At 39.8% G+C, this 24,396-nt stretch overlaps 1 protein-coding gene across 2 annotated transcripts in view; it reads left to right on the top strand.

The window, feature by feature from the left end:
- ABCG2 (ATP binding cassette subfamily G member 2 (JR blood group)) overlaps window positions 1-24,396 on the top strand; it is a 127,588-nt gene that overhangs the window by 19,369 nt on the left and 83,823 nt on the right. Inside the window, exon 1 of one of the 2 annotated variants that reach the window (XM_068975748.1) lies at window positions 1,342-1,461. The exons of the other annotated variant lie outside the window; for it this stretch is intronic. The gene's annotated coding sequence lies outside the window, so the exon portion shown is untranslated. Of the gene's footprint in view, window positions 1-1,341; window positions 1,462-24,396 lie in introns of those variants that run through there. 2 annotated transcript variants of the gene reach the window in all.

A 24,396-nucleotide genomic window follows, 5' to 3' on the forward strand; every position in this document is an offset into this window, starting at 1 on the left:
CTTTTCCAGCATCAGAGTCTTTTTTAATGAAGTTGGCTCTTCACGTTAGGTGGCCTTTAATGGAGCTTTAATACCAGCATCAGTCCTTCCAATGAATATTCACTGAAGAAGGGGTGCAATTAATAATTACTTGGAGCCATATGTGTAAACAGGGGCTTTTCCTATGCAAACTGGGACGTAAGCTCTACACAATATGAGCATGACCAATTTAATTATGAGGTAGCTCTACTCTAAGGGGTCTTATTCTCAAAATCACTACAAATGCTTATGACACACTAATAGATTAGAAAGAAAAGTGACCAAACTTGCTTTTATCTTGAAGTGAAGATCAAGAAAGGCTTTCCCCTGTACCCTACTTCCCTAATTATCTTTGTTGCCTATCCTATTTTTCTCCTTAGTGTGATCTTAGTTTGATTATACCCTCAAGTAAGAGAATTGTTCTATCCAAAATTATCTCGATTATTTGAAATTGGTCTAAAGTGTTCTCTAAATTCTCACAGTTCTTTTCTGCATATCTCTTATCTTCTATACTATATATTAATTATTTATATACTTGTTTTATTTATTCTTTTGAACATGACTCACATGCTGATGATGTGAAAAAATAGGTTTTGAAAATGGCCTTTTTTTTTCCTTCTAGTTTTATTGAGATACAGTTGATATAACTTAGCACTGTATAAGTTTGAAGTATATACAGCATAATGATTTGGTTTACATACATCATGAAGTTATCACAATAAATTTAGTCAGTATCCATCATCTCACTTATGTAGAAAATTAAAAGAGTCCTGTTATTAGCATAAATTCAAAGTATGGTTGAAAGGAGATTGTGGTGAATAACAAAAGAAGCTCCTATGAGTCTTATCACTGAATAAATTACAAGAGTTCTAGAGGACTTCCCTGGTGGTGGTCCAGTGGTTAAGACTCAATGCTTCGAATGCAGAGGACACTTGTCAGGGAATTTCCCATGCACCACGCAGTATAGCCAAAAATTTAAAAAAGTAAAGAGTTTCAGAAGCTGTGTCGGGAACCAAGGGCAAAGACCAAATATGTATTTCTTACTGTATTTTTTTATGCCACTTTTGAAAACATACTATCAGCTTCTACTAGCCAGCCACCAGAGAATTTGAGGATGAGGGTAGTTGCCTGAGAAACCAACCATGGGATTAGAGGGTTGAACTTTCAGTCTCAACCTCCAGGAGGATGGAATGCTGAAAGTTGGGTTAATCAGTAACTGTTGACGATTGATTTAATCGATCACGCCTACGTAATGGAACTTCCCTAAAACCCCCTAATTTAAGGGAGAGTTCGGAGAGTTTCAGGATTGGTGTACACATCAAGGTGCTGAGAGGTGAGGGTGTACCCAGAGACTGCATGAAACTCTATGCTGCTTCTTCTGTCTTGGCCCTATGGATCTCTTCTATTTGGCTGTTCCTGAGTTGTATCCTTTATAATACACCAGTAAGTAAACTGTTTTCCCAATTTCTGTGAGTTGTTCTAACAAATTATCACACTTGAGAAGGGAATAGTGGGAACACCTGATTTGTAGCTGGAAACCTGGGACTTGCAACTGGTGAACTGGAGCAGTTTTGTAAGACTGATTCTTACTCTGTATTCAGTTCAGTTCAGTTCAGTTGCTCAGTCGTGTCCGACTCTTTTCGACCCCATGGACTGCAGAACGCCAGGCCTCCCTGTCCATCACCAACTCCTGGAGTTTGCTCAGACTCATGTGCATTGAGTCAGTGATGCCATCCAACCATCTCATCCTCTGTTGTCCCCTTCTCCTGCCACCTTCAATCTTTCCCAGCATAAGGCTCTTTTCCAATGAGTCAGTTCTTTGCATCAGGTGGCTAAAGTATTGCAGTTTTAGCTTTAACATCAGTCCTTCCAATGAATATTCAAAACTCATCTCCTTTAGGATGGACTGGTTTGATCTCCTTGCAGTCCAAGGGACTCTCAGGAGTCTTCTCCAACACCACAGTTCAAAAGCATCAATTCTTCAGTGCTCAGCTTTCTTTATAGTCCAACTCTCACATCCATACATGACTACTGGAAAAAGCAAAGCTTTGACAAGACAGACCTTTGTTGGCAAAGTAATGTCTCTGCTTTTTAATATGCTATCTAGGTTGGTCATAACTTTCCTTCCAAGGAGTAAGTTTCTTTTAATTTTATGGCTGCAGCCACCATCTGCAGTGATTTTCAAGCCCCTCAAAATAAAGTATATTGTTTCATCTGTCTACCATGAAGTGATGGGACTGGATGCCATGATCTTAGTTTTTTTAATGTTGAGCTATAAGCCAAACTTTTCCACTCTCCTCTTTCACTTTCATCAAGAGGCTCTTTAGTTCTTCTTTGCTTTCTGCCATAAAGATGGTGTCATCTGCATATCTGAGGTTATTGACATTTCTCCCAGCAATCTTGATGCCAGCTTGTGCTTCATCCAGCCCAGTATTTCACTTGAAGTACACTGCATATAAGTTAAGTAAGCCAGGGTGACAATATATAGCCTTGATGTACACCTTTCCTAATTTGGAACTAGTCTGTTGTTCCATGTCCAGTTCTGTTGCTTCCTGACCTGCATACTGATTTCTCAGGAGGTAGATGAGGTGGTCTGTTATTCCCATCTCTTTAAGAATGTTCCTCAATTTGTTGTGATCCATACAGTCAAAGGCTTTAGAATAGCCAATAAAGCAGAAATAGATGTTTTTCTGGAACTGTCTTGCTTTTTCTATGATCCAACTAGACAGATGTTGGCAATTTGATCTCTGGTTCCTCTGCCTTTTCTAAATCCAGCTTGAACATCTGGATGTTCTCGTTTTATGTACTGTTGAAGCCTGGCTTGGAGAATTTAGAGCATTGCTTTGCTAGCGTGTAAGATGAGTGCAATTGTGTGGTAGTTTGAGCCTTATTTGGCATTGCCTTTTTTGGGGATTGGAATGAAAACTGACCTTTTCCAGTCCTGTGGCCACTGCTGAGTTTTCCAAATTTGCTGGCATCTTGAGTGTAGCACTTTCACAGCATCATCTTTTAGGATTTGAAATAGCTCAACTGGAATTCCATCACCTTCACTAGCTTTGTTCATAGTGATGCTTCCTAAGGCCCACTTGACTTTACACTCCAGGAATGTCTGGCTCTAGGTGAGTGATTACACCATCATGATTATCTGGGTCATGAAGATCTGTTTTGTATAGTTGTTCTGTGTATTCTTGCCACCTCTCCTTAATATCTTCTGCTTCTGTTAGGTCCATACCATTTCTGAACTTTATCGAGCCCATCTTTGCATGAAATGTTCCCTTGGTGTCTTTGATTTTCCTGAAGAGATCTCTAGTCTTTCTCATTCTATTGTTTTCCTCGATTTCTTTGCATTGATTGCTTAGGAAGGCTTTCTTATCTCTCCTTGCTACTCTTTGAAACTCTACATTCAGATGAATCTGTCTTTCGTTTTCTCCTTTTCCTTCCACTTCTCTTCTTTTCACAGTATTTGTAAGACCTTGTCAGACTACCATTTTGCCTTTTTGCATTTGTTTTTCTTGGAGATGGTCTTGATCATGGCCTCCTGTACAGTGTCACAAACTCTGTCCATAGTTCTTCAGTTCTCCATGTCCCTCTGTCTACCAGATCTAATCCCTTGAATCTATTCATCATCTCCAGTGTATAATCATAAGGGATTTGATTTAGGTCATACCTGAATGGCCCAGTGGTTTTCCCTACTTTCTTCAATTTAAGTCTGAATTTTGCAATAAGTAATTCATGATTTGAGCCACAGTCAGCTCCTGGTTTTGTTTTTGCTCATTGTATAGAGGTTCTTCATCTTGAGCTGCAAAGAATATAATCAGTCTGATTTCAGTATTGACCGTCTGGTGATGTCCATGTGTAGAGTCATCTCTTGTGTTCTTGGAAGAGGGTGTTTACCATGACAAGTGCATTCTCTTGGGATTATTCATTCAAAATTGCACACAATATGGCCTCCATTTCAGGTATGCAGGGCTGGTTCAACATTTGAACTAAATTTTTGCAATCTGTCACATTGACAGGCCACGGGAAAAAAAAAATACGTGATCATACCAAAAGATGATAAAAAAATTGCTAAAATTCAGTATGGATTCATGATTAAGGACTCTTATCAAACCAGGAATAGAGGAGGATTCCCTCAACTTAGTAAAGAAATCTACAAAAATCCTACAGTCAACTTCATACTTCTGGTAAGAAAAGAGTTTTCTCACCAAGATCAGGAACAAGGCAAGGATGATCTCTCTCACACTTTCAAGATCACATTGGAAGTCCTAGCAATGCAATAAGACAAGAAGTCATGGCATTTAGGAAGGGATAAAACTGTTTTGGGTTGCAAATCACATCATTGTCTATGTAGAAAATCCAAACAAATAAACAATAGCAACAACAACAACACAACAACAAAAACTCCTAGAACTAGTAAATGAGATAGCAAGGTTGCAGGACAATGTTAATATACAAAAGTCAACCACTTTCCTATATACTAGCGGTGAACATTAAAGACACAGTACCATTTACGTTAGATCCCCCAAAGTGAAACTGTTGTTGTTTTACTCTCAAAGTCGTGTCCAACTCTTGCGAACCCCTCCAGGCTCCTCTGTCCATGGGATTTCCCAGGCAAGGATATTGAAGTAGGTTGCCATTTCCTTCTCCAGGGTATCTTCCTGACCCAGGGTTCGAACCCTCGTCTCTTGCGCCTCCTGCACTGGCAGGCAGATTCTATACCATGGTGCCACTTGGGAATCTTTGTAAATTACCAAGAAATACTTCGTTTTTATACCAGAAAGCCCGAAAGCAGCAGCTGGACCAAAAGTATTTTTGTTCCTGAAAAGAGAATATAACTGAATAAAGATAATTACATATTTCCTTAATCACTTTGCAGAGCATCTATTTTTCTATCATTTTCTTCTCTTCAAGTAGGAAAGGATTGTTTGTTACTGAAAGGGCCAACATACTCTACCTAGAAAGAATTCAAGCAAGCCAGAACCCTGGTGCAAGAATAAAGGTATTGATTATATTTTCTCAGTGTACCATTTGGGTACAAAGGGTGATTTTGCTATAGATGGTCAGTAATCAGCAGTGTGAGCGTGAAGCTGCTCATCCGCAGTTGCCACGTGTATCACGCGTTTGCAGTAGTTTTGTACATCTTCAGTACCTTTTAGGTTCTGGATCTGCTGGCCTCTTTGGCAGAACAAGAAAGTGACATTTTATTTTATTTGCTCTGCTGCCTATAAATAAAGGGAGAGATTGACAGTGTTTTGAAGGAATAGGGGACTTTGTTTGCTTTTGGTGAAAAACTTTTTATTCTCTCCCTAATAGAATGAACAATTGCATGGTTTTAGAGGATTAGGATGCTGATAGGAATATTTGATTTCATAATTTTAAAGTAGTTGGTTCTGCATGGAAATAAGCTTGAAATCCAGATCTTAAGCTGCTATAGTATTTGTCAGTTAAATACAGAATATGTTTGTGATTCCATGGAACAGGAAGGCCAGGGTGGCCTAAACCGTGCTACTCGGCTTCTTAAGAGTGCTGCCAGTTCTTTGTTTTGGCTTTGTTTTCTCAAAGGTGCTTCCTCCTTGGCCAGGGGCTCTTCACTCTTTCCTGAAGCACGTCTACCAGTTGGGACACATTAGGAAATGGCCCCCAAATCTATTTCCTTCAACTTGCACTGGCAGAGAACCAGACAGCCTGTCCTCTTTCCTGAAACACAATCACCAAAGTTGTTTGTGTCTTGGGCTCTTTTCTATAAAGTCTTGAAAAATCTTCCCGAGACCTCAGCAGATTGCAATATACCAGTTTATCAGTGTACATTATCCCTCTAGATATGAACTGCTTGACTCTCTCTGAGCTTTATTTGGTAAAACCAAGATTCTAATATTAAAATACATAAACATTAAACCTTTTGGGCATGCATTCCAATTACATTTTGAGTTGCAAATGTTCTTTTCTCTCTTGGAAAAGTAGGGGTCTAAGCTTTTCTTTTCACACTACCTTCTGATATGCATGCTAATTGCAACTCATTTGGTGTAAAAAGAAAATATGAAAATATAAACAATGCACAGATACATACTTCATTCTGAAAATTTACTCTCCTCCTTCACTTTCACAAACTTACTCTTATCTTTCCTTTGGATGTGATAATCTATCCCATCACTTCTTCCTTTACAATGCTTAAGAAATATGACTTAGTTTAGCCCTTTATTACCTTATTTTTGGACTGTTTTCTAGCTACTGTATTCTCTGCCAACAATGCTCACTCCTTTAATCCAACCTAAACCCTCCTATACCTTATCCCTAGTATAATCTTTATTCCAGAGCCACCAAACTAGTTCACCTTTCTTTACTGTTGAAAAGCCATTCGTTGTTCTCGCTATGGAAAGAATCAAGTCCAAATTTCTGAGCCTGAGAAACATGGCATCACAACCTGGGGCCGTTCCTCACTCTTCTTTTTTGAAAAAATATTTATTTATTTGGCTGCGAGAGGTCTTAGTTGTGGCATGTGGCTTTCAGTTCCTTGACCAGGGATTGAACTCGAGCCACCTGCCTTGGGAGCATGGAGTCTTAGCCCTTGGACCACCAGAGAAGTCCTTCCCTCTCTCCTTTTTTAAAGATCTGGGCTGCAATGTGAGCGAGTTAACATGCATCTCACTATCATCTCCGTTATTTTCTCACTTTAATCTTTTGGCACACTCTTACTTCTCAGACCTTGCCCCATTCTTACATCTTCAAACCTAATGTATTTTTCAAGGCCAAGATTTTTTAAGACCAGCTGCCTCCGTGAAGCTTTTCTGACCCCTGTAGCCTGCAGCCATCTCCTACTTTGAAATCTTAACACTTCATCTCACTTCCATTAATTTGGCAACTTATCATTTACTTTCTCTTGTATGTCTTCAGAACCACTGGCTCATATTATCACTTCACTTTGGGTTGCTTTTATCTTATCCCCTCAACTAAATCATTTCATTTCTTAGTATTTACTGTGCTTACTGCCGTGCTCTGTTTAGTCACTCAGTCATGTCTGACTCTTTGCAACCCCATGGGCTCTAGCAGTGTCAGGCGTGATGCTCTAGTGGACACTCCTGCACACCCTTCATCACCCGATGGGGAAATCTGTCAAAGGCTTTAAAGTATATTAGAAGGATAATTTTTATTAACTTATCCTGGGTCTTTAACACCATGGAGTTACCAGCTAGTACTTAAGTCCAGTTGGACTCCCTACCTACTGGTGCTTTTACAAAAGTTGTATTTTAATATCACCATTAGCAGCAGATTCTGTAAGTGAGGTATAAAGTGGTTAACTAGTAAGTGGTATAAACAAGGCTGGATCCTAGGCTCCTTTTTAACTGAAATCTAAGTGACATGAAACTGTGGTTGATTTGAACAAATGCCCTTCTTCCACTGAGACTAGGACAAGCAGCCTGCTATGGGCTGATGAGATATACTAAATATGAACTGTTTTGATCCCCTCAAGGGACTTTGTGGGGGGTGCTGAAAGGCCTTTACAAAAGTTTACTTGAGTTTTAGAAATTAATATTTGGTGATCAAAGCTGTAAATTCAAACCTCTAGTTTTCCTTAAGTCTATAAATTCCATTTACCAATGCTATTGCTGTAAGTCTAGCAGATTTTATTATTTACTTCTAATAGATCTTTCAATGGTGTTTGGTCTATATAAGCTTAGTTAATTTAACACTTTCAAATACTTTGTATGTGGAGGAAAAATATTCAATTTCCCTAGTGTGTTGGGAGACCCCTAGACTGCCGTCACCTTCAGATTCACTGGAAGGATTTACAGAACTCAATGTATAGGTCTACTCATAGCTAGGACTTATTACAGGAACATAGTAAAGATACACAGATAGTAAGGGAAAGACAAAGGCAGAGTTTGGAGGACAGCGTCTATAAGCTCTCTTATGCTTTTCTGCTCACACAAGGGGTCACGCAGTACATGCTGTTCCCCCAGCAATAGAAACTCTGCAACATATGTGCAGTATTTTTTAAATGTTAATTTTATTTTGGAGTATAGTTGATTTACAATGTTTTGTTCGTTTTACGTGTATGGCAAAATGATTCAGTTATTCATATGCATATAATCCATTCATTTTCAGATTTTTTCCCAGGTAGGTTATTTCAGAGTACTGAGTAGAGTTCCCCATGCTGTGCAGTAGGTCCTTGTTCTGGTGTGCAGTATTTTGGCCTGAGGAAACCACTAGAACTAGAGCCCAAGGTTTTTCTTGGGAGCTGAGTATGTAGGCATTCATGCTCTGTCTAGCATGCACCAGAATTCCAGACTCCCAGAAGGTGAGCAGGCATTCTGCATAAACCATATTGCTTGCACAAACAGCTTAGGCAAAGTGAACCATCCTTATCAATTAACTGTTGCATGGGAATACTCTGTGACTTAACTTCCAAATCCCAACCAAGGGCCAATCTTGAGAGCAGGCCTTTCTAAGGATAGCAGACTCAGACCTGCTGTGTTACTTCTATTTTCTAATTTAACAAACGAAGTTTTCCCGATTGCTCAAATAATGCATATGAAGCAAATAATTGAAATTATAAATATGATAAACTGTAGTTCTTTTAAATATCCTATTATTTTCTACAAACTTAGTAGGATTTCAACTTTAAATCAAAAGCCTAAATCACTTATTTAATTACACACTTGAAATTGGACTGACAAGATTGATCTTATACTCGAATGGGTCAAATTCTATTAAATAATGTAAATATATAAAATTTCTTTTTTATGTATAAGCAAAACATAAAAATTGTTTAATATCAAAGTATTAACATGGATCTGATTATCTTAAACATTTCTGTGATTACTCCCAATCCTTCCTAGAATGAAAGATGCTTTAACACTAAGGAAACTATGTCACCCTTAACACTAAGCTGATAAGGTAGCCTGACCTGGAACTGGAGATTTCTGCAGAGGTTGACTTCTTGCCCTGACCATGAATCGTAGTTGATTGGGTAACTTTAAAATGAGTTATTATCATGTCCCTGCATTTAGGTTATATATTAGCTAATTCTTCTGATTGTTGACTGAAGTCTACAATTTACCCTAGGTTAAGCATTGACTGGAAAAGGCTTTTTAAAAAAAAAACTTGTGGGAGAGAGAGACCTTAATGTAATTGTTATTTTGGTTTAAATTTAAAGCTTTTTGAACTTAATGGAATTCTTCATTCTTTCATATTGTTGCTATCTTTTAAGACAACACTTTTTTAGAATATGTATTAGAATACTGAGAGAGTCAGTTCCTAGGAAGGTTGATAAGAAGTCTGGGTTCCCCCAGGAGGAGAAAAGGGTCTGGGGCTCTCAAGGAGAAAAGGGCAAATTTTTTTTTTCTAAATGTCTTAGTCAATGTAACAATGTATCTTGCTCAAAGACATATTTCTCCTAAACAAGAACCTTCTGATTAATCTTGTTATCTTAAAATGTATATTATGGGAGTGGGTCTGGTAAGATATTTACAACCTTGAAACATTCTTTTGATTTATTGAAAAAGTATATAACTCCCTTTTCTAAGACTAGCAAGTGAGGCACTCTCCCTCCCCCTTCTGATGTCTGTGTCAGAAGCTTTCTCTGTCCCTTTTTCACTTTAATAAAACTCTGCTACACAAAAGCTCTTGAGTGATCAAGCTCGGTCCCTGGTCCTGAAGCTAAAAATCATCTTCGGAGATCATGAATTTGTCATCGTTCACCATAAGCTATCAATACTGTGTTATGGTTTTACCTATGTAGTCACAACTTTCAAAGTAATTTTCCCGTAATTTTTTAATACACTAAAAAAATGAAAGCAGTTGTAGGTTCACAGCAAAATTGAATGGAAGACAGATTTTCTGTATATCCTCTGCTCACTACCCCAAACGTACTCTCCTCCATTATCAATATCCCCCACCAGAGTGGTTCATTTGTTCCAATCAGTGAACCTACACTGACTCATAATCTCCCCAAGTCCATCATTTACATTAGCGTTTACTCTTGGTGATGTACATTTTATGTGTCCATAGTGTTAGTCGCTCAGTCGTGCCCGACTCTTTGCGACCCCATGGACTGTAATCCGCCAGGTTCCTCTGTCCATGAGATTTTCCTGGCAAGAATACTAGAGTGGGTTGCCTTTTCCTTCTCCAGGGGATCTTCCCAACCCAGGGATTGAACCCGGGTCTCCTGCACTGCACTGTGTCCATGGACTCTGACAAATGCAGCCATCACTGTAGGGTCACACAGAAAGGTTGTCCTGCCCTAAAAATCCTCTGTGCTCCACATTCTTCCCTGTCTCACCACACTTGGCAACCACTGACTTTTTACTGTCTGCATACTTTTACCTTTCCCTGAATGTCATGTAGTTGGAATCATACAGTATGTAGCCTTTACATAGTGGCTTCCTTGACTTAGTAATATGCATTGAAGTTTCCTCCTCATCTTTTCATGGTTTGATAGCTCCTTTCTTTTTGACACTGAATAATATTTCATTGTCTGGTTGTACCACAGTTTATTTATGCATTCACCAATGGAAGGATATCTTGGTTGCTTCCAGGTTTTGACAATTATAACTACAGCCGCTCTAATCATCTGTGTTCAAGTTTTGGTGAGGACTTAACTTTTCAGCTAATTTGGGTAAATACTGAGGAATGTGATTGCTAGATCTGGTGGTAAGGGTATGCTTAATTTTATAAGAAACTGTGACAGTCTTCCAAAGTGGCTGTATCAATTTGAATTCCCACCAGCAATGAACGAAAGTTCCTGTACACCATTTGATATTATTTTAGAGTTTGACTTTTTTTTTTTTTTTGGCCACCTGGTGTGGGCAAGATCTTAGTTCCCTGACCAGGGATTGAAACCAGTCCCCTGGCAGTGAAAGAGCTGAGTCCCAACCACTGGACTGTTAGAGAACGTGCTGGAGTTTGGCCTTTTTAATAGGTGTGTAGCGGTATCTCATTCTTGTTTTAATTTGCAATTCCATAATGACATGACGTGGAACATCTCTTCATATGCTTATTTGCTGCCTGTGTATATATCTTCTTTGGTGAAGTGTTTGTTGAGGTGTTTGGTCCATTTTTTTAAATGTGGTTTGTTCTCTTTTTTTTTTGTTGTTGTTGTTTACTAGCTAAGTCATCTCCGACTCTTTCGCAACTCCATGGACTATAGCCCGCCAGGCTCCTCTGTCCATGGGATTTCCCAGGCAAGAATACTGGAGTGGGTTGCCATGACCTTCTTCAGGGAATCTTCCTGACTCAGGGATCAAACCTGCGTCTCCTGCATTACAAGTTTGTTCTCTTAGTATTGAGTTTTAAGAGTTCTTTAGTAAGATGCTCTTTTCCTATGGCCTCCTTCAAGATTTTTTTTCTTTGTCTTTGATTTTCTGCACTTTGAGTACGACATGCCCAGATGCAGTTTACTTGACATTTATTCTCCCTGGTATTCTCTGAGCTTCTTGTGGTTTGTGATATTATGGACTGAATGTTTGTATCTCCCCAGAATTCATATGTTGAAATCCTAACCCATTTGTGATGGTATTAAGAGGTGGAGATTTTAAGAAGTAATTAGGTCATGAGGGTGGAGCCTTCATGAACAGGATTAGTGCTTTCATAAAAATAACTATAAGCACTTGCTGTCACTCTCTTTACTGTCTGCCATGGGAGAATACAGCAAGAAATTGTCCACCTACAAACCAGGACACCAGGTCTCATTGGAACAGAATCTGCCAGTACCTTGATCTTGTACTTCTCAGCCTCCAGAACTGTGAAAAATAAATGTTGTTTACATCATCCAGTCTGTAGTAGCTTGTTATGGCAGCCCAGGCTGACTAAACATGTGGTTTGGTTTCTGATCTTAATAGGGGGAAATTCTAAGTCTTTATTGCTTCAAATATTGCTTCTTTTCCTTTCCCTCTTCTTTTGACATTCCCATTATGTGTGTGTTACTATCTTTATAGTTCTGCTACAGTTCTTGGTTATTCTAGACCCTTAATTTTTTTAGTCTTTTCTCTTTGCTTTAGTTTCTGTTGACATAGCCTCAGGCTCAGAGATTCTTCTTCAGTTGTGTCTACTAATAAACCCATGAGAGGCACTCTTTATTTCTATTATAGTGTTTTTGTTTTCTAACACTTCTTTTTGACTCTTAGAATTTCTATCTTTGTTTATATTGCACACTGGTTCTTGCATGTTGTCGACTTTTTTTCCATTAGGGTCCTTAGCATATTAATCATAGTTGTTTTAAATTCGTGGACTAATAATTCCAACATCCCTGCCATATCTGAGTCTGGTTCTGATGCCTTCTCTGTCTCTTAAACTTTTTTTTTTTTTTTGCCTTTTTGTATGCCTTGAAATTTTTTGCTGAAAGCCAGGCATTTACTGGGTAAGAGGAACTCTGATAAATAGGTCTTAAGTGATGTGGTGGTAAGAAAATGGAGAGGAGAAGCTTTCTGTAGTCCTGTGATTAAGTCTCAGTTGTTTAATGAACCTGTACCCTGGGCTATGAACTTGGTAAGTACTTCTCAGTTTCTCTCCAGGCCCCCAAATATGGATAAGACATGATGGCTGGAGAGAGCTAGATGGGGTTCAGTCAGTCAGTCAGTCAGTTGAGTCGCTCAGTCGTGTCCGACTCTTTGCGACCCCATGAATTGCAGCACTCCAGGCCTCCCTGTCCATCACCACCTCCCGGAGTTCACTCAGACTCACGTCCATCGAGTCCGTGATGCCATCCAGCCATCTCATCCTTGGTTGTCCCCTTCTCCTCCTTGCCCCAATCCCTCCCAGCATCAGAGTCTTTTCCAATGAGCCAACTCTTCACATGAGGTGGCCAAAGTTTCAGCTTTAGCATCATTCCTACCAAAGAAACCCCAGGGCTGATCACCTTCAGGATGGACTGGTTGGATCTCCTTGCAGTCCAAGGGACTCTCAAGAGTCTTCTCCAACACCACAGTTCGGTGCTCAGCCTTCTTCACAGTCCAACTCTCACATCCATACATGACCACTGGAAAAACCATAGCCTTGACTAGATGGACCTTTGTTAGGTAGTTCCTTTTCCCCAGAGCAGTTAGACTCTGGTGAAATAATTTCAGTTGAGGGCAAGCTTTGTTAAGAACTGAATGCTCTGGTGTATTTCAAAATGGTTACTTTTCCTGCGGGAAGCCCAAGGGGCTTTTTCTCTGATCTTTTCTTTGGGAATCTGGGGGAACTCCAGGAGGTAAAACTCACAAGAGAGGGGACCCTTTGGAATTTTTAACTCACAGACTTATCCACTCTGAGTCTCTGACAATTCATCAATTATGTCCAGGTTCTCCTACCCTAGCACTGCTTCTCACAGAGGTTTTGTTTGTGGATTTCTACTCTAAGTTGTGATTTTCTCTATCCATCCAATTTTAGGGGAAACTTTGCCCCATGTGCTCACTTCTCTGACAGATCTAAGAAAAATTACTGATTTTTAAAATTTGTTGTTAGGAAAGAGTGATGTCTTCCAAGGTCTTTTTGGATCTGACTGAAAATTGGGAGTCTGCTCGAATGATTTTAAATGCCAATTTCTGTCCTCAACAGTGATGGCAAACACATTTTTTTCAATGTGTTTCTATGTCTGAATTGGTTGCCAAATGATTAATTGATGCTCAAGCAGCAATAATTAGTATTTGGTAATACTGGGGAAGGGGAAATTTCTTGAGTTCTTTTGACGGGTCTAATAACTGAATTGACACAAGACAGATTAACAAGAGAATAAAACAATTTAATTTGTATGCATGGAAGGTCTCTAGAAATGGGACCCCCTGAAGCAACTGAAGCAGGCTGTTGATATATCATATTAAGACCAAGAAATAACCATTTGCAAAGATATAACAAAACAGCTGGGTGTATGCTTGGGGTATCAGATTAATGAAGAAATAGCAAAGTTTACACAGCTTTCTTAGCCTCGAATTCCCCAACTCTCTTGACAAGACTGCTTTCTATTCTCCTGGTACAGGGAGGGAACTTTCATGGGGGAGAATCATTTCCCACTGAAGGGAGAAAGAGGAGGGTCCAAGGTTTTTTAAAATATTTTTTCCCACCAGCTGTTTTTCATGGAGCTTCAATTCAGTGTAATCATCATGGCATTGAGGCATATTCTGTGGTAGCCTGCCCTGGACCCCAATACTAAACTGTACTGAGGTAAGAACAGCTTAGTTAAGATGCTGGCTTCACTTTGCAGGCTCAGAAATTGGATCTTTTCACTGTGTACTTGTCCTAGGTTGGAACTCATAGTTGCTGATTCATGACAGTTAAACTCAAGAAGCTGAGGTGATCAGCTTGAATCAGAATGATAATTAATTGATTTTCTTAAGGGACATTCCTTCCTATGACAGAAGTACTCAGGTCACCTATGCAGTCACTTCTGGGTATGAGAGTAAAGATAAATGTATACACTTGAGAGATGTTTCATCCAAGTAATGGAAAATGCTTGCGTCAGCTGTCTCAACATACGACAGAGGAAAACATCTTTAGGAACTAGGTGTTTCATGTTGCCCTGCTCTAATGTTGAAAATGTAGTTAAATATTCTCAAACCCTATTAATTGTCAGTGTTCTTGCCTGTAGAATCCCAGGGACGGGGAGCCTGGTGGCCTGCCGTCTATGGGGTCGCACAGTCGGACACGACTGAAGCAACTTAGCAGTAGCAGCAGCAGTGATGATAAAGACATGGCTTATCATTTATCATCAGTTCAGTTCAGTTGTTCAGTCGTGTCTGACTCTTTGCGACCCCATGAATCGCAGCACGCCAGGCCTCCCTGTCCATCACCACCTCCCGGAGTTCACCCAGACTCATGTGCATTGAGTCGGTGATGCCATCCAACCATCCCATCCTCTGTTGTCCCTTTCTCCTCCTGCCCCCAATCCCTCCCAGGGTTTGGGAGAAGACCCTGATGGGTCTTTCCCAATGAGTCAACTCTTCTCATGAGGTGGCCAAAGTATTGGCGTTTCAGCCTCAGCATCAGTCCTTCCAATGAACACCCAGGACTGGTCTCCCTTAGGATGGACTGGTTGGATCTCCTTGCAATCCAAGGGACTCTCAAGAGTCTTCTCCAGCACCACAGTTCAAAAGCATCAATTCTTCGGCACTCAGCTTTCTTCACAGTCCAACTCTCACATCCATACATGACCACTGGAAAAACCATAGCCTTGACTAGATGGACCTTTGTTGGCAAAGTAATGTCTCTGCTTTTGAATATGCTATCTAGGTTGGTCATAACTTTTCTTCCAAGGAGTAAGCATCTTTTAATTTCATGGCTGCAATCACCATCTGCAGTGATTTTGGAGCCCAGAAAAATAAAGTCAGCCACTGTTTCCCCTGTTTCCCCATCTATTTGCCATGAAATGATGGGACTGGATACCATGATCTTAGTTTTCTGAATGTTGAGCTTTTAGCTAAGTTTTCCACTCTCCTCTTTCACTTTCATCAAGAGGCTTTTTAGTTCCTCTTCACTTTCTGCCATGAGGGTGGTGTCATCTGCATATCTGAGGTTATTGGTATTTCTCCCGGCAATCATAGAAGGTGATAAATCATAGAAGATGTGATTTATTATTTATCACAGAACATGATTCTTCTATGCCAGAAAATTAGCTAAAAACTTCATCCTCACAAAATCTTCAGAGATAAAGATGATTACACTTCGGTTGATTAGGAAGGTTAAATGATTTATTCAGGCTCATCCACAAAATTAATAAAATCCAGAGATAGGATTTGAACATAGTACTCTCTGAGCCCTCCATACACTATCTTAGACCAGTTTTAGTTTCTATGTATTAATAGAACAAACCCTTGTGTTAACACATTAGTTTTCTGACAGGTTTCTCTAAAACTAGTTATCAGTGGTCTGCTTTAGCTTTGGCAAGTTAATAAAGGTGACAGTGTGAAGCTTTCCATGAAATTGTATAACCTAGTATGAAAATTAATAAGTGAAACCTCACTAAAATGAGGTTTTTCCAGTAGTCATGTATGGTTGCAAGAGTTGGAATATAAAGAAAGCTGAGTGCCTAAGAATTGGTGCTTTCAAACTGTGGTGTTGGAGGAGACTCTTGAGAGTCCCTTGGACTGCAAGGAGATCCAACCTGTCCATCCTAAAGGAGATCAGTGCTGAATATTTATTGGAAGGACTGATGCTGAAGCTGAAACTCCAATACTTTGGCCACCTGATGCAAAGAGCTGACTCACTGGAAAAGACCCTGATGCTGGGAAAGATTGAAGGTGGGAGGAGAAGGGGACGACAGAGGATGAGATGGTTGGATGGCATCACCAACCCAATGGACGTGAGTAAACTCCAGGAGTTGGTGATGGACAGGGAAGCCTGGCGTGCTACAGTCCATGGGGTCGCAAAGAGTCGGACACGACTGAGTGATTGAACTGACTGACACTAAAATGAAGCTGGGAGGCCAGAAGGGGGAGCTTTCATGCAGGACAACTCCACATCAATTACAGGAAGAAATGCCAGTGACTGACCCAAAAGAATCATCAACAAAGACTCATCATTTATAGTCTCCAAAAGGAAAAAGAATACATAGCATCTCCAGGAAAAGATGTGTATCATGCCTCCCAGAAGAAATCTACTTCCTAGCAACTCAGTCAGTGAGAAACCATCATCACTCTGAACTCTCACTTTTCTCCAGAGGACTTTGATTCAAAACAACCTCTTGCAACATCCCCTCTTTTCGCCACGTTTCTTTTTTAAAATAATGTTTCTTTCCTTTGTTCACTGGGCTTGCCTATGGTTTCTGCCATGACTTGTTTGTTCCAAATTGTAATTCTCTGCTACACCCAGATAAACTCCCCCTTTTTTTTTTTTGCCATGAAAGTAGTTTATTTTTAAAATAGAGCATATTGTAATAAATGGGCTTCCCTTGTGGTTCAGTGGTAAAGAATCCACCTGCAATGAAGGAGAGAAGGAGGCGCCGGTTCAATCCCTGGGTCGGGAAGATCCCTGGAGGAAGGCATGGCAACCCACTCCAGTATTCTCTTCTGGAGAATTCCATGGACAGAGGAGCCTGGTGGGCTGCAGTCCACAGAGTCACAAAGAGTCGGACATGACTGAAGTGACTGAGCACAGCACACATAAAGATATGAGCATACTGTAATAAATAGTTATGTACCTACCATGAGGATTTTTACACAACTCATATCTGTCTATTTTCTACAAAGATATTCTTTAAAAATATAAATCAAACAAGTCACTTTTCTTCTTGAAACTGTCCACTGGTTTTCTACATTTAAATAAAAGCTCAAAGACCCAGTGAGCCACTAGGCCCTACACCATCTGCCTCCCCATCAGCCGTCACCCTGTCTCCTAACATTCTCCTTCCCATTCCAGATGCCCTAGCCTGTTTACCTCGCTGGTCCATGGAGATGCCAAGCAGTTCCAATCTGAGAGCTTTGGGCCTACTGCTCTCTCTGTAGCCCCATTCTGATCTCAGTGTGCTCTTTTGACTTCAGTTGTATGACTGTGGTATACAAGAGTTGTTATATTGTCTCATTCATCTTACAATTTTATGATTTTCTCTGATTATGTAGACGTTTATCTCTCATGTTCAAACAATCCAGAGGTAAGCATTCCAGAGACAGTATAACAATTCCCTGGTTTCAAGAATTCACATTCCTTCTATCTTTTTGCTTTGCTATCTGTGGTTTCTGTTCTGAATCATCTCACTGTCCAAGATAGTGATAGGTATTAGCAATGCCAGTCCTGTTTGAATTCTAGCCCGGAGGAAAGAGGAAGCAGGAAAGAGCATTCTAGGTTTCTAAGAAATATTGGGTAAAGGAGAAAATGGAAACCTGAGTTTTAAATTTTTTAATGTTTTTTGAAGTTAAAACTTTGATGTCAGAAAAAAAAAAACCACAAAAACCCAAAACTTTGCTGTCTAAATAAAATCCCATCTACCTTCACGGGAGCCTCAGAGGACAATAATAAAATGTTCTTTTAAACTGAACTTATTTCTAATCACCATACTAGTAAAACTGTAGTTAAGCTTGATCTTTTTGTATCACCTGTGACCCAGGAGAGTTTAGATCCTTTTTGTTTGCTTTAGCAATAGAAACACTTTTAAAAATTAAAAATGGATGTGCAACTCCAATATTTTAAAAATGTATTTTTAAATGTTAAAATTTATATATTTACTTATTAGGAAGTTAGTAAAAGCAGTATTTTTGATGAGCACAGAAATGTTGTGTAAAGTAATTTTTTATAGTTGTAGGAAGTCTGAAATAAAGTTATTTCTAAATTTGGTTGTATAGTATTGAGAAAAATTTGATTCAGAGACTAGTAGTCAGAAATAGCTTCAGGTTTTGAAGTTTTGTTCATCTTACAATTTTATGATTTTCTGTGATTAAACAGAGATGAAAAGAGAAGATTTATTCTGAGATACATATAAAAATGACACAAGTTAACACATAGGCTTCCAGTGTGGTAGATAGTACATGAGAAGGCACAGGAAGTGTGTTTTTATACAATTTCTTAAGTGTCTTAAATGAATAGATAAATACATATATATGTTTTCAAACTGTGATGCTAGAGAAGACACTTGAGAGTCCCTTGAACTGCAAGGAGATCAAAACCAGTCAATCCTAAAGGAAATAAACCCTGAATATTAATTGGAAGGACTGATGCTGAAGCTGAAACTCCAATACTTTGGCCATCTGAGGTGAAGAGCTGACTCATTGGAAAAGATTCTGATGCTGAAAAGATTGAAGGCAGGAGGAGAAGGGGCGACAGAGGATGAGACGGTTAGATAGCATCACCGACCCAATGGACATGAGTTTGAGCAAACTGTGGGAGACAGTGGAGGAAAGAGGCACCTAGGGTGCTGCAGTCCATGGGGTCACAGAGTCGGTAACTTAGTGACTGAACAACAACATATATATATATACAAAAATATATATAATATATATATAATATATATAATATACTATATATAAAAATAAATATATAAAATGAACATGTCGTTGATTGGCTTTCAGTTCAGTTCAGTTGCTCAGTCGTGTCCGACTCTTTGTGACCCCATGAATCGCATCACACCAGGCCTCCCTGTCCATCACCATCTCCCGGAGTTCACTTAGACTCAGTGTCCATTGAGTCGGTGATGCCATCCAGCCATCTCATCCTCTGTTGTTGGAGCCTTCTCCTCCTGCCCACAATCCCTCCCAGCATCAGAGTCTTTTCCAGTGAGTCAACTCTTCACATGAGGTGGCCAAAGTACTGGAGTTTCAGCTTTAGCATCATTCCTTCCAAAGAAATCCCAGGGCTGATCTCCTTCAGAATGGACTGGTTGGATCTCCTTGCAGTGCAAGGGACTCTCAAGAGTCTTCTCCAACACCACAGTTCAAAAGCATCAATTATTCGGCGCTCAGCAATCTAATCACACTAGGACCACAGCTTTGTCTAACTCAATGAAACTAAACCATGTCCTGTGGGGCCACCCAAGATGGGCGGGTCATGGTGGAGAGATCTGACAGAATGTGGTCCATGGAGAAGGGAATGGCAAACCACTTCAGTATTCTTGCCTTGAGAACCCCATGAACAGTATGATTGGCTTTAAACTGCTCTAAAACTGCTTTATTGACAGTTGGATATCACACATTTTAATGGTACAATTCAATGAATTTTCATAAATTTATAGAGCTGTATAACCGTTACTGATCTAATTTGAGAACTTTTCTATTACCTCAAAAAGCTTGCAACAAACTTATGCATACTGGTGCCAGTTGTACCCTCTCTGCTTCCACCCCCTCTTTACCTGAGAGGAGTAGATGGTCTGAAAGCTGGTGTCTTAATGCCTGTGTAAAAATATCCATGATCTGTGTTCCTGTAAACAGTGTCTGAACATAGCTGTAGAACTTGTAGTCAAAGATAAAAATTAAAAGTGATTTTGTCATTGAGAGGCCTGTGACCTTATTCATTGTAAGTACTGTGTAATAATGCATAACTGGTACTGAATTGTGTTATATGTTGAACTGGAATGTTCATATGGTATCAGAGGACAGTTCTGATGTCCAGAGTTTTCACTGGATCATGCTGGTTTTTTGTTTTTGTTTTGGCTGTGCTGGGTCTTTATTGCTGCAAGGGCTTTCCTCAAGTTGTGGCAAGCAGGGGCTGCTTTCTAGCTGCAGTGTGTGGGCTTCTCGTTGCGGTGGCTTTTCCTGTTGCAGAGCACAGGCTCTAGGCCCACGGGCTTCAGTCGTTGTGGCACATGAGCTGTACAGCACAGGCTCGGCAGCTGTGGTGCACGGGCGTAGCTGCTCCGTGGCATGTGGGATCTTCCCGGACCAAGGGTAGAATCCATGTCTCCTGCATCGGCGGGCAGATTCTTTACCACTGAGCCACCAGAGAAGCCCAGTGCTTTCTTGTTGATTGGCAAGTTGCAGATGACATTCTCTGTGGCTTTGGTTGCCTGCCAGAAGGAGGACTTAAAATTCCCAACAAAATTAAAGGCGTACTTGCTAGATAGGATACTTGGCATTAAGTAGGTTCACTATACACAGTGTGTAATCAAAGAACTGCTATCTTTCACAAACTCTCATCTTTGTTTCTGAGAGAACACTTGCAGTTTCTACAAAACTGTAAAAGTTGGCCTCAGTAAAAGTTGTTTGTCTCTCAGTAAAAGTCGTAACACTATACAGGAATTTCCCCCACCTGCTTTTGACAGATTGACTCCGTGGGATTTAAAACTTCCTTTTCTTCTGGAGTTGATAAGGTGACAATGCTCTTTTGAAACAGATACAAGTGAGATGTAGCAGGTGGACTAAGCAGGTGTGAAACAGGCCCTGGGGTAGGGTAGCTGACCTTATTGATAAAGCGGTGACGAAGGACAGTTACATCATAATGTACTAAGGTATGTTACAGAAGGAAACAAGTGATACAAAGGACGGGTTTGGGCAAAAGCCCATGAAACTATAAAGACTTCTTCCTTGACTAGCAAATGAGGTCACCCTGCCAGTTGTGTGGGCAAGACAGGAGTGGAGCTCACACGGTTCTCTGGCTGACCCAGCTGCTGAAACAGCAACCGCAGAGCAACTAAGCCCACTCACCACAACTACTGAGCCTGTGCTCTTGAGCCCAGGCGCCACAACTACTGCACCTAGAGAGTAGCCCCTGCTCCTTCTGTAGCACCGGTCGGTGATGATCCCCTCAGTTGGTTGTTGTCAGCTTCCATGCTCATCATCTTCAAGCTCTCATCTCCTTTGCAAATTTTAAACTACCTCTGCCCTGTGCATTCCTTAGGAGTTCCTGGGCCAAATGCCTTCTTGGTATTGCAAGTTGTCTTCTCTGCTTTACGACCCATTTTGAACTTGAATAAGAAAATTGCTTGAATTTACTTTCTGTCTAACATCTTTTCCCTAGTCCAAAATAGATGTAAAATAAACAGCAAGTAATAAACCATTAGCAAAAAACATAAAGTGAGAAATGTGCATTAAAACAACATATAACATAACCACACTTATTTAAGAATGTATTCCAATTTCAAACAGCAAATTTCAACCGTGCAAAACCACAGTTACTTTTGCACCAACCTAAGCATATTAAAAAGCAGCGACATTACTTTGGCAACAAAAGTCCGTCTAGTCAAGGATATGGTTTTTCCAGTGGTCATGTATGAATGTGAGAGTTGGACTGTGAAGAAAGCTGAGCACTGAAGAATTTGATGCTTTTGAACTGCAGTGTTGGAGAAGACTCTTGAGAGTCCCTTGGACTGCAAGGAGATCCAACCAGTCCATCCTAAAGGAGATCAGTCCTGGGTGTTCTTTGTAAGGACTGATGCTAAAGCTGAAACTCCAGTACTTTGGCCACCTCATGCGAAGAGTTGACTCATTGGAAAAGACTCTGATGCTGGGAGGGATTGTGGGCAGGAGGAGAAGGGGACAACAGAGGATGAGATGGCTGGATGGCATCACCAACTCGATGGACATGAGTTTGAGTAAACTCTGGAAGCTGACGATGGACAGGGAGGTCTGGCGTGCTGCCAGGGCAAATCATGGAGTCATTGCGATTCATGGGGTCGCAAAGAGTCGGACACGACTGAGCGACTGAACTGAACTGAATGGTATTGAGTTGTAAAGATTCTTTATATATTTTGAATACAAACTGCTCCTCTACTCCATACATTTTTTAAAAGGCATAGGTAATGTTTGTGTTTAATTTCATTTATAGAATTAAATCAAAATGCATAAATATTATTTATGGTGTGTGGGGGGGATCATTGAGGATTAACAACCCCAATCATAGAGGTTGTTATGAGATATACGGTTTGCAAATATTTTCTCTCAGTCTGTGACTCATCTGTTCTCTCTCTTTTTTTTTTTTCTTGGTGGCCAAAGTATTGGAGTTTCAGCTTCATCAGTCCTACCCATGAACACCCAGGACTGCTCTCCTTTAGGATGGACTGGTTGGATCTCCTTGCAGACCAAGGGACTCTCAAGAGTTTCTCCAACACCACAGTTCAAAAGCATCAATTCTTCAGTGCTCAGCTTTCTTTATAGTCCAATTCTCACATCCATAGATGACCATGGAAAAACCATAGCCTTGACTAGACAGACCTTTGTTGACAAAGTAATGTCTCTGCTTTCGAATATGCTGTCTAGGTTGGTCATAACTTTCCTTCCAAGCAGTAAGTGTTTTTTAATTTCATGGCTGCAGTCACCATCTGCAGTGATTTTGGAGCCCACAAAAACAAAGTCAGCCACTGTTTCCCCTGTTTCCCCATCTATTTGCCATGAAATGATGGGACTGGATACCATGATCTTAGTTTTCTGAATGTTGAGCTTTAAGCCAACTTTTTCACTCTCCTCTTTCACTTTTATCAAGAAGCTCTTTAGTTCCTCACTTTCTGCCATAAGGGTGGTGTCATCTGAAACTCCAATACTTTGGCTACCTGATGCGAAGAACTGACTCATTTGAAAAGACCCTGATGCTGGGAAAGACTGAGGGCAGGAGGAAAGGGGGACAACAGAGAATGAGATGGTTGGATGGCATCACCGATTCAATGGACATGGGTTTGAGTGGACTCCGGGAGTTGGTGATAGACAAGGAGGCCTGGTGTGCTGCAATTTCATGGGGTTGCAGAGTCAGACACTACTGAGCAACTGAACTGAACTGACTGAACTGAATGGCTAAAATGGTTTAAAAACAATATTTAAATAAAAAGTTTGTGAAGTCCTAAAGCTTCTTCTTGGTATTCTAGGATTATTAGACCATAATTTCCAACATATTGCTAGGAGTGTTTGAGTGGCATTTAAACTCAGCAAGCTGAGTATCTCATTTTTAGCAGAATCACGGACTGATGGAGTTGAAAAGGACCTAAAACTTTAGCAGAATTAACACTTCTAATTCTGTAAATAAACTCCTACATGTTTGAATGACTTAATTGCAATGCTGTATGGAAGGTTTATGGAGCACTGGAGGCACAGCCAGATTTGAGGACAAACAAAAACACCAGGAGTCATAAGTTCAGTTAAGGCAGGAGTACAAAAAAATCCATGTTTCCTGATAAGACTAGGGCTTTATTTGCTGGCTCATGATAAAAAACAGTTTAAGCATCAAAGAAGAGTAAGGAAGAACTCTAAACTCTGTAGAAACCAGGCTTTAAAAATAGCCTCAATGACTGTTGTAAATACTAACAAAGAAATAAAACTCATGCTGATAAGGGAATTGTATTGTGTTCAGTATTTTAGGGTTAACTTTGTACATTTACCTCAGACTACGCCATGCCTCATTCGCATTTGTGATTTATGTATATTTCTTTTTGTTTATCTCTTTAAACTTATTCATTCATTTAACAATGAATTTATTGAGTACCTATTTAAAGCTAGAAACTAGCCTTAAAAATTAATTCTCACTCTTATAAAGAAAATACATAAGTAGCAGTTATAAAATTATGGAGTAAGTACTCTAACATATTTTATAAGTAGGTGTGTTTTTGAGTATAAAAATACCATGAAACAAAAAGTTGTTTTTTTGGAAAGATCAATAAAGCTTTAAGGAACATTGACTAAGGAAAAACAGAAATCACTAAAATCAGAAGTGAAAGTGGGATCATTACTCTAAATTTTATAGAAATAAAAATAATATAAAAGGATACTATGAAGAATTGTTTGTCAACAAATTGGGTAACCTAGGTAAGGTGGACACATTGCTAGAAAAATACAATCTGCCAAAACCAACTCATGAAGAAATAGAAAATCTGAACAGACCTATAACTAGGAAGGAGATTGAATCAGTAATTAAAAACCACTCGAACAAAGAAAAGCAATGGACAAAATGGCTTGACAGGTAGATTCTACCAAATATTTAAATAACTAACTCTTCCCCAAAAATTTAATCTTCCTAATTCATCTGTGAGATCAACGGCCCCTTGGTACTAAAGCCACACAGAGA

This window comes from Capricornis sumatraensis, chromosome 7 (genome assembly GCF_032405125.1).
Source record: "Capricornis sumatraensis isolate serow.1 chromosome 7, serow.2, whole genome shotgun sequence".
Lineage (NCBI taxonomy): Eukaryota > Metazoa > Chordata > Mammalia > Artiodactyla > Bovidae > Capricornis > Capricornis sumatraensis.